Source organism: Bos mutus, chromosome 22, assembly GCF_027580195.1.
Source record: "Bos mutus isolate GX-2022 chromosome 22, NWIPB_WYAK_1.1, whole genome shotgun sequence".
Classification (NCBI taxonomy): domain Eukaryota; kingdom Metazoa; phylum Chordata; class Mammalia; order Artiodactyla; family Bovidae; genus Bos; species Bos mutus.
The window spans coordinates 71,505,304-71,518,389 of record NC_091638.1 but is presented as its reverse complement, the minus strand read 5'-3'; positions in this window follow the sequence as shown (position 1 = coordinate 71,518,389).

Genomic DNA, 13,086 nt, shown 5'->3' with positions numbered 1-13,086 from the left:
TGGTTGGATCTCCTTGCAGTCCAAGGGACTCTCAAGAGTCTTCTCCAACACCACAGTTCAAAAGCATCAATTCTTTGGCGCTCAGCTTTCTTCACAGTCCAACTCTCACATCCATACATGACCACTGGAAAAACCATAGCCTTGACTAGACAGACCTTTGTTGGCAAAGGAATGTCTCTGCTCTTCAATATGCTGTCTAGGTTGGTTGTAACTTTCCTTCCAAGGAATAAGTGTCTTTGAATTTCATGGCTGCAGTCACCATCTGTAGTGATTTTGGAGCCAAAAAAAAAAAAAAAAATAGTCTGACACTGTTTCCACTGTTTCTCCATCTATTTCCCATGAAGTGATGGGACCAGATGCCATGATCTTCGTTTTCTGAATGTTGAGCTTTAAGCCAACTTTTTCACTCTCCTCTTTCAGTTTCATCAAGAGGCTCTTTAGTGCCTCTTCACTTTCTGCCATAAGGGTGATGTCATCAGCATATCTGAGGTTATTGATATTTCTCCCAGCAATCTTGATTCCAGCTTGTGCTTCTTCCAGCCCAGCGTTTCTCATGATGTACTCTGCATATAAGTTAAATAAGCAGGGTGACAATATACAGCCTTGATGTACTCCTTTTCCTATTTGGAACCAGTCTGTTGTTCCATGTCCAGTTCTAACTGTTGCTTCCTGACCTGCATACAGGTTTCTCAAGAGGCAGGTCAGGTGGTCTGGTATTCCCATCTCTTTCAGAATTTTCCATAGTTTATTGTGATCCACACAGTCAAAGGCTTTGGCATAGTCAATAAAGCAGAAATAGATGTTTTTCTGATACACTCTTGCTTTTTCCATGATCCATCGGATGTTGGCAATTTGATCTCTGGTTCCTCTACCTTTTCTAAAACCAGCTTGAACATCTGGAAGTTCACGATTCATGTATTGCTGAAGCCTGGCTTGGAGAATTTTGAGCATTACTTTACTAGCGTGTGAGATGAGTGCAATTGTGCGGTAGTTTGAGCATTCTTTGGCATTGCCTTTCTTTGGGATTGGAATGAAAACTGACCTTTTCCAGTCCCATGGCCACTGCTGAATTTTCCAAATTTGCTGGCATATTGAGTGCAGCATTTTCACAGCATCATCTTCCAGGATTTGAAATAGCTCAACTGGAATTCCATCACCTCCACTAGCTTTGTTCATAGTGATGCTTTCTAAGGCCCACTTGACTTCACATTCCAGGATGTCTGGCTGTAGGTCAGTGATCACACCATCGTGATTATCTTGGTCGTGAACATCTTTCTTGTATAGTTCTTCTGTGTATTCTTGCCACCTCTTCTTAATATCTTCTGCTTCTGTTAGGTCCATACCGTTACTGTCCTTTATCAAGCCCATTTTTGCATGAAATGTTCTCTTGGTATCTTGAACGTTACATTCATTTAATTCTCTTTAACAACACTTTGAGGTAGGAACCTCACTTACAGATGGAGAAATTGAGCCCCTGGGAGCTGAAGTATTTTGTCACACAGTTAAGTGGAAGGATTGAGCTGAGAAACCCTGGGCTCTGCTATCTCTCCTCTGATTATACTAGTGGGATTCTGCAGCCCAGAGAAAGGAGGCTATATTCCATGCACTTGAAATAGGGTCTTTGCCCGTAGGAGTCAGGAGACTAGGAGAAATACAGCTAGATTTCTGGTAGGAAAGAACCTTCATCCATTCAACCCAAATCCCTCATTTCTTGAGACAAAAATGGAGGTTCAGAATGGGGAAGGTAAGTGTCCTGGCTTCCAGGTAAGCTGCCAGGCCACTGTGCCTTGCACAGGAATGTGGCCCATGAAGCTCTCCCTTAGCACAGCCAGTTTTCCATTTAAAAAAAGAATATGCCCAACAACTTAGCTGTGTAACACAGGAAGTGGGGGGCAAGGGGCTTGTGGAGGATAAACTCATGGGATTTCTTCAGTGCAGTTGTCTTCTTACCCCTTACAGACCAGTATAGTAAGCCTACTACTTAACAGATAAGACTGAGATCTAAAGAGCAGGAGCCACACATTGAAGTAATGAGAATTTTTTTTTTTTAATGGAACCTAATTAAACTGAAAAGCTTTTGCACAACAAAGGAAACTGTAAGTAAGATAACCCTCAGAATGGGAGAAAATATTTGCAAATGAAGTGACAAAGGATTAATCTCCAAAATATACAAACAGCTCAATGCAACTTAACATCAGAAAAAACAATCCAATCAAAAACTGGATGGAAGACCTCAGTAGACATTTCTCTGAAGAAGACATACAGATGACTAACAAACATGTTAAAAATGCTCAATATCACTAATTATCAGAGAAAGGCAAATCAAAACTACCACGAGATATCACCTTACATGAGTTAAATGACCATCATCACAAAATCTACAAACAGTAAATTCTGGAGGAGCCCTCTTGCACTGTTGGTGGGAATGTAAATGGATACAGTCGCTGTGGAGAACAGTATGGAGTTTCCTTAAGAAACCAAAAATAGAACTACCTAGCAATCCCACTGCTGAGCATATACCCAGAGAAAACCATAATTCAAAAAGACACATTCACCCCAGTGTTCACTGCAGCACTGTTTACAATAGCCAGGACATGGAAGCAACCTAAATGTCCATCAACAGAAGACTAGGTAAAGAAGATATGGTACATACATACAATGGAACATTACTTGGCCATAAAAAAGAACAAAATTGGATCATTTGTAGAGATGTGGATGGACCTAGAGACTGTCATACAGATGAAGTAAGTCAGAGAAACACAAATATAGTATATTAATGCATGTATGTGGAATCTTTTTAAAAAAAAATGGTGTAAGTGATCTTATATACAAAGCAGAAATAGAGAACAAAAGTATGGATACCAAGGGGGAAGGTGTGATGGGGTGAATTGGGAGATTGGGATCAACATATATACACTCTAGATTCTACATATAAAATAGATAACTAATGGGAACCTATTGTGTAGCACAGGGAACTCTATTCATTGCTCTCTGGTGACCTAAATGGGAAGGAAATTAAAAAAAGAGGGGATATATATAAACATAGAGCTGATTCACTTTGCTGTACAGATACTAACATAATATTGTAAGGCAACTATACTCCAATAAAAATATCTTTAAATAAAATTGGACATTTGGGGCTGGGAATTTACCCTGGGACTCATTTATACTTTTCAGGTCCTCTCTGCAGGAGTTCCTAAACTGGATTCAATGAACGGGTTTAATATAAGTCCTTCCTGGTTCCAAAAAGAAGTGGCAGGGTCAGCATTGCTGTCCTTGTTTCTCTGGTCACCTTCTTCTTCCCAGGCCTTTAGACCTCCCTGTACAAAATGAGAGAAGACAGGCCTGAACAGATAGGCCCCAGACCTTCAGATTTCCCCAGGAAACCAGCCTGCAGTGCCCCAGCCATCGACGTCAGCTTTTTGTTGGTCTTTTAATATAACTTTACAGTATGTGCGTGTGTACCAAGTTGCTTCAGTCATGTCCAACCAACTCTTTGCGACCCCATAGACTGTAGTCTGCTAGGCTCCTCTGTCCATGGGATTCTTCAGGCAAGAGTACAAGTAGGTTGCCATGCCCTCCCCCAGGGGATCTTCCCAACTCAGGGATCAAACTCGTGTCTCTTAATGTCTCCTACATTGACAGGCAGGTAGGTTCTTTACCTCTACTGCCATCTGGGAAGCCCATATTTAAAGTGAAAATTTAAAGCAAAAAGGAAAATTCCCTTTTTGTTCAGTGGTTAAGACTGCACTTTCACTGCCTTAGGCCTGAGTTCAATCCCTGGTCAGGGAACTAAGATCCTGCAAACTGAGCAATATGCACCCCCAACCCCAAAATTGCAATGCTGAAAAAATTTTAAACATAGATATTGATTTATATTTATGAGCATTTCCTTAGGATAAGTTCCACGTGTGTAATTAGTGCACTAAATGATAAAAACATTTTTAGATTCCTATTAAGTGTTGCCACATCGCTTCTCTGGAAAGTTTGTTTATTGAGCACATACTTTGGGTGATTTAGTTTCGCTGCAACTGCCAACACCAGAACAAGACAGGAATGCAGATCTACCTGGCCAAGTGTCTCCCCACCAGCGCTGTGAGCTCTAAACATTCAGGAATGAAGCACGACCACTTGGGATCTCACCAGTCCCCCACATTCTATCCAAATAATTATAATCTCAACCTGCAAGCACATTCTATTCTAAATGCATTTCAGGCTTAGAAAAGGCTCCATCAAGTTCTAACAAGACGTAGCAAGGAAGGGAGGCAGTGTGATAGAAAGAGCAAGGATTCATATCTGAGAGACCTGCGACCTGCGACCTAGTCCGCTACTCCACTTGCTGCTGTGTAATGTCATGTTAGAAGTCACGTCAACCTCTCTGGTTACAGGTTCCATATCTAAATTAAAGAGGCCAGATTCCTTCCAGTACTAGTAATCCATATGTTTTTTGATGAAAATGTTACTTAAGATTCCATATCTCTGGTCGGTATTCACTTAGAGACAAGGCTTTTGATAATCATTCCTTTCTTGGATAGATTATGCAGCAGTTGGCTGTCATTGAAGGCAAATTTGACACTCCTATGTAGTTTCTGCCATTTTTATTATTGAAAATTACTGAATTTTTAAAATAATTATGACTTTTACCACAAAGTAACAAATTGTTATCTAGTGTACTTGGTTCCAGCAGTTTGGCCAGACCAATAGTGTTAAGGTCTCCTATTTCGCAGGCAGATTCTTTACCATCAGAGCCACCAGGGAAGCCCAAGATAATATGTGTACAGTTCTTTTCATACAGGGTTTCCCTTGTGTGGCTCAGCTGGTAAAGGATCTGCCTGCAAAGCGGGAGACCTGGGTTCGATCCCTGGGTGAGGAAGATCCCCTGGAGAAGGGAAAGGCTACCCACTCCAGTATTCTGGCCTGGAGAATTCCATGGACTGTATAGTCCGTGGGGTCGCAAAGAGTTGGACACAACTGAGGGATTTTTCTTTTCCCTCACTTTTCTTTTCATACAACCTTTGTCCTCTGAGCCTCATTATTTAAATTAAAAAACAAAAAGAAATTCCTTAGTGGTCCAGTGGTTAGAACTCTGTGCTTCCATCCCTGGTTGGGGAACTAAGACCCTCCATGTTGTGCTGTGTGGCTCCACCTGCCTCCCCCCATAAATTAAATAAGATCAGATACTATTGTCTCCATTTTGTCATGAGGAAACTGAGAAACTACCATCAGGCAGTAAGTGATGGAGCAGGAATACTGTGACCTGTGATGGCTTTTGATCTGTGACTTTCCAGATACTCTGAAAAGCTCAGATCCACTGCTATGCTGCTGAGTCACTTCAGTTGTGTCCGACTCTGCACGACCCCATAGACGGCAGCCCACCAGGCTCCCCCGTCCCTAGGATTCTCCAGGCAAGAACACTGGAGTGGGTTGCCATTTCCTTCTCCAATGCATGAAAGTGAAAAGTAAAAGTGAAGTTGCTCAGTCGTGTCTGACTCTTTGCGACCCAGTGGACCGCAGCCCACCAGGCTCCTCCATCCATGGGATTCTCCAGGCAGAAGTACTGGAGTGGGGTGCCATTGCTTTCTCCTTTCGACCTAATCCTGCTGCTGCTGCTGCTAAGTCGCTTCAGTCATGTCCGACTCTATGCAACCCCATGGACAGCAGCCCACCAGGCTCCCCTGTCCCTGGGATTCTTCAGGCAAGAACACTGGCGTGGGTTGCCAATTCCTTCTCCAATGCATGAAAGTGAAAAGTGAAAGTGAAGTCGCTAAGTTGTGTCCAACTCTTAGAGACCCCATGGACTCCTCCTCCATGAGAGCCCACCAGCCTCCTCCATCCATGGGATTTTCCAGGCAAGAGTACTGGAGTGGGGTGCCATTGTCTTCTCCAGACCTAATTCTAGTGAAGCAGAAAATCTTATTCCTGACAACAGTAATTGGACCAAGGGTCAGAATGTGACCTCAAGCTCATTAGAGCCAATCCCGGAGGATATATGTGGGAAGCAGGGCCTGGGGAAACATCCTGCTGGGGTGGCTTCAGTTCAGTTCAGTGGCTCAGTCATGTCCAACTCTTTGCGACCCCATGAACTGCAGCATTCCAGGCCTCCCTGTCCATCACCAACTCCCAGAGTTCACTCAAACTCACGTCCATCACATCAGTGATGCCATCCAGCCATCTCATCTCTGTCGTCCCCTTCTCCCCCTGCCCCCAATCCCTCCCAGCATCAGAGTCTTTTCCAATGAGTCAACTCTTCGCATGAGGTGGCCAAAGTACTGGAGTTTCAGCTTCAACATCAGTCCTTCCAATGAACACCCAGGATTGATCTCCTTTAGGATGGACTGGTTGGATCTCCTTGCAGTCCAAGGGACTCACAAGAGGCTTCTCCAACACCACAGTTCAAAAGCATCAATTCTTCAGCACTCAGCTTTCCTCACAGTCCAACTCTCACATCCATACATGACCACTGGAAAAACCATAGCCTTGACTAGACGGACCTTTGTTGGCAAAGTAATGTCTCTGCTGTCTAGGTTGGTCATAACTTTCCTTCCAAGGAATAAACGTCTTTGAATTTCATGGCTGCAATCACCATCTGCAGTGATTTTGGAGCCCCAGAAAATAAAGTCTGACACTGTTTCCACTGTTTCCCATCTATTTCCCATGAAGTGATGGGACCAGATGCCATGATCTTAGTTTTCTGAATGTTGAGCTTTAAGCCAACTTTTTCACTCTCCTCTTTCACTTTCATCAAGAGGCTTTTAGTTCCTCTTCACTTTCTGCCATAAGGGTGGTGTCATCTGCATATCTGAGGTTATTGATATTTCTCCCGGCAATCTTGATTCCAGCTGTGCTTCTTCCAGCCCAGTGTTTCTCATGATGTACTCTGCATAGAAGTTAAATAAGCAGGTGACAATGCACAGCCTTGATGTACTCCTTTTAGGTGCAGCTATTTTTTTCTATCACATTGAGATGACCTTCCCGCAGTAAGAGAGAATCAGGCCAACAGGGCAAGAAAAGCAGAGACAAATATCAGCTGTTGAATTGCTGCTTCCAGAGGCCCTGGCTTCTGAAGCGATTTAGTTCTCTGGCAAGTCTCATATCAAAAGCAATCACAGATCACATTAGTATTCCTGCTCGATCACTTACCGCATGATGGTAGTTTCTCAGTTTCCTCATGACAAAACGGAGACTATAATTTCTGACCTATCTTACTTAATTTTTTTTTTTTTGACTGTTTAGCTAGTCCTCCAAGCTAGGTGATCCGGTAAATTTGTTTGTTTCTTTACACCAATTAGAATTTCTTTCTTGCTTTCTTTTTTGTTATTTGCAGCCAGGAAATGAACCCAGAACCTCTGACTCTCAGGACCAGGGTTCTTTCTTCTAATGTTAATAATATCGAGGCGTCATTGAGCACTTCAGTATACCAGGCAGTGTGCTAAACACATCACTTATTTACTGGGCCAAAACTAAGTCTCAACCCAGAAAGGCTGAATAGGGGAGCTTGGAAAAGAGAAACCCCTTCCCCAGGTACCATGACATCTGAACTATCTTTTTTAAAGACTGGTGAGATTAGAGTTTTTGTAAAAAGTGTGGCCAAATGATTCTGAAACTGCGTCCCCCTAAAACCGAATTCCCTGAAGTCCCATACCGTTTATAATTAATCTCTCTATCTAAAACTTCATCCCTTTCTTGTGCCTTCTGACCCCAATCCTGTGCTAACTGAGCATTCATCAGCCAGAGTCAGATAACTAAAATTACCATGGTTGATAACATCAACTACCCACTGAAATTTCGAATCTAGATATCTTCATTAAACATGCAAACTCCATTGTTTTTTCAGGGCAAGATAAGCTGACAGATCCTTGAATAATGTACCACTTAGCCAGAGAATTGTAAATCAAAGACATGCTGACTCCTGAAACTACGTCTAAGAAATATCATAGAAATTTCACAAGATGATTAATCCCCACCTCTTTGTTCTTCCCACCATTTGAAAACTATGTATTTATTTACTTTGGCTGCCCTGGGTCTTAGTTGTAGCATGTGAGATTTTTTAGTTGCAGGATGGAACTCTAAGTGGAGGCACGCAGGACCTATTTCCCTGACCAGGGATTGAATTCCAGGCCCCCTGCATTGGGAGCACAGAGTCTCAGCCACTAGACCACCAGGGAAGCCCCCCTCCTTTTTTTTTAAATTTCGTTTTGGCTGCTCTAGGTCTTTGTTGGGCACACAGGGTCTTGGGTGCTTTGGGCTTTCTCTAGTGGGGGCGAGCTGGGGCTACTATCTGGTTATGGTACTGGGGCCTCCCATTGTGGTTGATTTTCATGTTGCGGATCAGGGGCTCTAGAGCATGGGTTCAGTAGTTGTGGCACACGGGCTTCATTGCCCCATGGCATGTGGAATCTTCCTGGACATGGGATCAAACATGTGTCCCCAGTATTGGCAGACAGATTCTTAACCCCTGGACCACCAGGAAAGTCGTATTCTGCTCCTTTTTAAAAAACCCTCACTCAAAGACCAAGTTAGAATAGATCTGAGGCTTGTCTCCTATTCCCTTGTTTGGTGCTCTGCAATAAATCCTGAGTTTGCTGCAAACACCCTCTGTCAGAGTTGGGTTCTCTGTGCCACAGGCACCTGAGCCCTTGCTGGGTTTCAGTTCTTCCCTGGTGGGGAAGGCTCCCCAGTGGAAGGCTCCAGATTGCAGTACACTCAAAGAATCTGCCTGCAATGCAGGAGAAATGGGTTCGATTCCTGGATCGGGAAGATCCCCTGGAGAAGGAAATGGCAACCCCCTCCAGTATTCTTGCCTGGAGAATCGCATGGACAGAGGAACCTTGCGGGCTACAGTCCGTGGGGTCACAAGAGTCAGACATGACTGAGTGACCTTCACTACTACTACTACTTCTACAATGAAGGAGCTAATCCTTTCCCTTCCTTCTTCCTGCTTAATACTTCCTCACTCTTATTAGCCATTCTGATTTGATAATGTGCAATGGGTTTTTTGTTTGTTTGTCCCCCCCACCCCACCCCTGCACTACGTGGCATGTGGGATCTTAGTCCCCTGACCTGGGATTGAACCCACTCCACCCCTGCAGTGGAAGCACTGCAGGGTCTTACGGAGTCTTAACCACTAGACTGTCAGGAAAGTCCCTGCATTGCTTTTTTTTTTTTTTTTGATGTGGACTATTTTAAAGTGAAAGTGTTAGTTTCTCAGTCATGTCTGACTCTTCGTGACCCCGTGGGCTGTAGCCTGCCAGGCTCCTCTGTCCATGGAATTCTTCCATGGCAAGAATACTGGAGTGGGTTGCCATTCCCTTCTCCAGGGGATCTTCCTGATCCAGGGATTGAAGCTGGGTCTTTTGCATTGCAGGTGGATCCTTTACTGTCTGAACCACCTGGGAAGTCCCGCATTGGAAGGCGAAGCCCCCACTGGGCTGCTAGGGAAGTCCCCCTGCATTACATTTTTGAGAGAAAGGCTTGATGTAAGTGCAAGATAATTTCTCTGCCAAATCATTATTTTTTAAAAATTTGCTCTTTTTAAAAAATAATTGAAGTATAATGTATATGTATGAATGAGTCCCTTCACTGTTCATCTGAAACTATGACAACATTGTTAATCAGCTATACCCCAATACAAAATAAAAGGTTTAAAAAATAATTGATGTATAATTGACATATATTAATTTCAGGCATTAAAACATAATGAGTGAAAAAGGTGGCTTAAAACTCAACATTCAAAAAACAAAGATAATGGCCTTCAGTCCCATCACTTTGTGGCAAATTGAAGGGGAAAAAGTGGACGCACCTTTTTTGTTTTCTGGGGCTCCAAAATCACTATGGATGATAACTGCAGCCATAAAATTCAGATGCTTGCTCCTTGGAAGAAAAGCTATGACAAACCTAAACAGTGTATTAAAAAGCAGAGACATCACTTTGCCGACCAAGGTGCATAGAGTCAAAGCTAGTAGTCATGTACAGAATTAGGCTATAAAGAAGGCTGAATGCCAAATAATTGATGGTTTTTAACTGTAGTGTTGGAGAAGACTCTTGAGAGTCCCTTGGACTGCAAGATCAAACCAGTCAATCCTAAAGGAATTCAACCCTGAATATTCATTGGAAGGACTGATGCTGAAGTTGAATCTCCAATACTTGGGCCACCTGATGCAAAGAGCCGACTCATTGGAAAAGCCCCTAATGCTGGGAAAGACTGAAGGCAAAAGGAGAAGGTGGCAGCAGAGGATGAAATGGTCAGATAGCCTCACTGACTCAATGACATAAATTTGAGCAAATTCCAAGAAACAGGGAAGGACAGAGGAGTCTGGTGTGCTTCAGTCCATGGAGTCACAAAGAGTCGGCCATGACTTAGCGACTGAACAACAATAACATATACCATGATGATTTGAAATTTCTGTATATTGGAAAATGATCACCACAAGAAGTCTAATTAACAGCTGAATCATTTTAGATTGAAAAGTCTAAATGTTCACATCATTACATTTAATTACCCTCAGGCTTCATGGTGAAACCTGATGCTTTGACTGCTTGTATTGGCTTCCCTGGAGGCTCAGTTGGTAAAAAGTCCATCTGCAATGTGGGAGACCTGGATTTGATCCCTGGGTCAGGAAGATCCCCTGGAGAAGAAAATGGCTACCTACATCAATATTCTTGCCTGGAGAATTCCATGGCTGAGCCTGGTGGACTACAGTCCATGGGGTCACAAAGAATCGGACACCACTAAGTGACTAATTTTCTTTTTCACTTTCATGGTGAAACACGAAGAACATTTCCCATTAAATTTATATGGTTAGTCCAGATCATTCTTTTGAGCTTCTAACTCACATATCTAATGCTTTGTGGTCACTTCCATTGGGGTGTCTTAGCGTCATATCCAGATTAGTATGTCTAAAGCTGAACTTGCCATCACCCTATTCAACTCCCAAACCTCCCATTCTGTGGTCTTCCTTATTATTATAAGTACTCTATTGACTCACAGGGAAGAGCTAAAGACCAGGGAGTCATTTCTGCAACTTCACTCATCACGAGCCGCCACGGTTGATTCATTACCCAGTCCTTCCAGTTATACCTCCCAAAATATCATCAATGTACTCCTTTTCCTCATTCTCCAAGGCATGCGTGCTTGCTGAGTCAATTTAGTTGTGTCTGACTCTGTGCGACCCTAAGGACTGCAATTTTCTAGGCTCCTCTGTCTATGGGATTCTCCAGGCAAGAATACTGGAGTGGGTTGCCAATTCCTCGTCCAGGGTTCTTCGCAAACCCAGGGATCAAACCAGCATCTCTTTGTCTCCTGCTCTGGCAAGCAGGCTCTTTACCACTAGCGCCACCTGGGAAGCCCAGGCAAGAATACTGGAGTGGTTTGCTGTGGCCTCCTCGAGGGGATCTTCCTGACTCAGACATGGAACCCGTGTCTCTTGCATCTACCTGCATTAGCATGTGGATTCTTTACCTCTAGTGTCACCTAGAAAGTCTCATTCTCCAGTGTCTCCACTCTGTCCAAACTATTATCACTTACTCAGATTCCTGCGTTAGTCTCCTCACTAGCCTTCCTGCCTTTATCCACATTTGCCTCCCTCCTGTCCAATCACAGAACAGCTAGAGTGGTCTTTGAGAATTTAAGATCATGTGAGTTTCCTAGTGTCAGTTTCCCAAAGCACTGGAAGTAAAATTCATATTCCTGTGACACCAGCCCACCTCTCCCATCTCATCTGCTGGCTCTCTTCCCCTCACCAAGGACACTCCAGCTGCAGTTGCCTGCCTGTTCTTGAAACATGCTAAGCTCATTCTTGAATTAGAGCTTTTGCATATGGCTGTTCCTTCTACTTGAAACATAATCCACTGCTCCTTCCATGATTCACTCCTTCTCAACCATCTGTTCCTAACTTAAAGTTCATTTCTTTAAATAATCTTTCTATGATTATCACTTTTTCTAAGGAAGATTCTCCCTACTGCTGCTTACTCATGATTTTACCAGCCTCTTTATTTTCTTCTTACAGGAATTGTAATTATTTTATTCTTTCTTTGCTAATTTTCGGTCTCCCTGACCAGATTATAAGCTTCATAAGGACGAGGTCTTATCTTGTTCACTGTTGTATCCCTAATATGTACTCAGTACAATTAATTGGATGAATGAATAAAATTAATGAGAAAAAAAATTAAGACAAATGAGTGATACCAACAGGAAGTCATAAGAAAAAATGTACACACAATCAATAAACACAAGAGGTTACTCAGATTCTGTCCCATAATTTAAAAGGCAGGAGACAGCACTTTTCATATGTCAGGTTGCCAGAATTTAGAGGTTTGGCCATATCTCTCAGACTTGGCTAGAGTTTGGAAAAACAGGTTGTGGGATGGTAAATTAGTGATTTTAGAAAGCATTTGGCAATATCCATCAAATTATAAAAGGCATATATTCATTGACCCAAGAATTCCAGACGTAGACTTGCATGAGAATGCAAATAAATAACTTCCAAAGTGTTTATTGTAACATTTTTTTGTTATAGGAAGAATATGGAATAATAACAGCTAATATCTTTAAGTACTCACTGTGTTCCAGGACAGTTCTCATATACTTCACAGAGCAACTCTATGAAGTGGTTGTTATTATTATATTCCATTTTGCAAATAGGGTAATTAACAGGTAACATCCCCAAGGACCCACAGCCAGTAAGTGGCAGAGCTGGGAATTTAACCCAGAGCTGTACACTTAATCATTACAGAAAGTCCTGTACATATGAACGAGTTCCATTCTGAGAGCACATTCTTAAGTCCAATTTGGTCATAAGTCCAACAAAGTTAGCCTAGGTAGTCAACAAATACAATCAACTCTATAGTACTGTACTATAATAGGTTTATAATACTTTTTACACAAATAATACGTAAAATTCACACAAAAAACACATTTTTAATCTTAACAGTACAGTACCTTGAAAAGCACAGTAGTACAGTTCGACTGCTGGAATATAGGGGCTGGCATCATCTGAGCAAGCAAGAGTTACTGGAAGGGGGAGAGGAGGTGAGAGATGGCAGAGCTGAAGGGTCATCAGCAATAGGAGACGGAGGGTAAGCTGCACC